The sequence below is a fragment of the Phaethon aethereus genome, assembly GCF_964289735.1.
Source record: "Phaethon aethereus genome assembly, chromosome: 10".
NCBI lineage: Eukaryota > Metazoa > Chordata > Aves > Phaethontiformes > Phaethontidae > Phaethon > Phaethon aethereus.
In genome coordinates, this window is record NC_138586.1 from 13907969 (window position 1) to 13910048 (window position 2080).

Below are 2080 nucleotides of genomic sequence, written 5' to 3' on the forward strand. Positions count from 1 at the left end.
GCCGGCTTGCTACATACCTCCTTTCCTACATATTTTCTTGTTGGGCTTTCGGGTGCATTCCTTGGAAATCCGTTTTACTGTAAAATGAATAAAAGACTACAAAATAACAGGAGGCTCCACTGGTGGGAGTGGGCATGCAATCACAACCACGCTGCCGCCCTCCCACTGCCCCCGGGACCGCGGGAGGTGGGGAGGGAGCATCGCCGTGGGAGGAAAACTCTGGGCCAGCCGTGCTGGGCAGGAAGGAAGGCATGATGCATCCCGTGGCCAAGGGCCCCAGAGACAGAGGAGTGGAGCCAGCTGGCCTGGGAGAAGCCACCGGCCCGCCAGGCTGCTCCGCCATGCGCAGACCCGCTATGGGTCCCTTCCAGCCCGCTGAAAATCCCCGAGGGCTCCCGTTGCGGTGAGGCTAGGGCGGGTGAGTGGGCAGGCGCTGCCTCCTCTGCCGTCTACTTACAGTTCAGGTGGGATCCCCTACAAAGGAAAAGGTTAGACAAGGAGGCACCCAGCGCCACTCAGCCTCACCCCAACGGGACCATGCCCCGTGGGTTCCTGGCACCCCAGGCTCATCGCTCTGCTGGTGGATGGGGGAGCAGCCAAGCGATGCACCTGCTGGTGCCCCCAACCTCCCGTCCATACCAGGGCCCAGAAAAGGGCTCTGCAGTCCTTTCCTTGATGGAGCATCTCCCCAGGGAGAGGCAGAGAGTGTTCCTCCCAGCCGCAGCTGCAGCCCACGCCCACAACTAGCGCATGGACCTGGGGAGGGTGGGAAGGGGTGAGGAAGGGCGAACCCGAACCCACTCAAGACAGAACCTGGCACTCGGCGCCTGGGGAGCACAAACCAGCTTGTCGCTCTGTAGATCTGCGGTCAGAGAGTCGGATTCAGATTTAGCAACACAAGAGAGGAACCCATGATGATGCCATGGAGGTGGAGGGGGGGGACCGGGAGGTGTGGAGGAGCAGGAGCACGCGAGACAGAGATGACAGCTGAGGGCAAGAGGGCGAGCTGCGTGGCCAGAGAAAGCTTTCCACAAACAGACAGCATGCTGCAGGGTCCACAACCACATGCTTCAAACACAACACCCAGGTGAGACCAACCACTGCTGGAGAGGGGCAGAGCGGCCCCCCCCCGCCCTCCTGTGGGCACCCCGGTGGGGACTCACCATCCTCTGTGGGGATGTAGATGTTGAGGTACAGACAGTCCTCGTTGGGGTCCTGGATGTACGTGGCCACAATATCCAAATTGGAGGTAAACCAGATGGGCAGCATGATCTCGGGAACAGCGTTGTGGATGTTCTGTGGGCAGACTGGTGAGAAATGGGTAGCATTCCTGATGCCCGACCAGGACGGTGGCGGCTCGGGGGGCATGAACCTCTTCTCCCCGATGGGGGGGGCAGCATAAGGCACCCCCAGGTACTGGTCCACAGGCCCCAGGATCTCGCTGGGCAGTGGCACACGCACCCCCCGTAACTTCCCATAGTGCGTGTTGACAGTCGGTGAGTAGACCTGGCCCTCCATCCGCACAAACGCTGAGGCAAAGCTTAGGACCCAGAGGGCAAGACGCAGGTCCCAGCCGGCCACCAGCTCAGGCACTTGGAGAACAGGGGGCAAGAGAGGGCTTCTCCAGAGTATCAGCCACATCGTCTGGGAGGAGCAGCACCAACATCCAGGCCTGAAGCTCCTGGGGTGAGGGCTCAGAGCATCCCCATCACGCCAAGCCTCCGATTTGCCCACCGGTAACAGACGGACCAGGGGGCCCAGGAGTCAGGAGCGCGCAGTCCAGCCACACCTTCTGCTGGGTGAGTTTGGAGCACAGACGCAGGGAGATGTGCCACCGCTCTTCACAGCCTGCCAGCTGCCCGCTGCTGCCCACCTGCCAATGGCCTGGCCCAGAACGGACTGCTGATACTGTGGAGAGAGAGAGGGAATTAACAGCAGACTTGCTCTGGGAAGAGTCAGCTGCAGCGCAGAAGGAGCCAGGATCCCTGGCTGGACCCTCCCACCCATGGGTGCCTGTGGCTCTGCCACCACCCAGGTAGGCAGCTCTGTGAGTAGGCAAGTGTGGACAGCACAAGTAGAG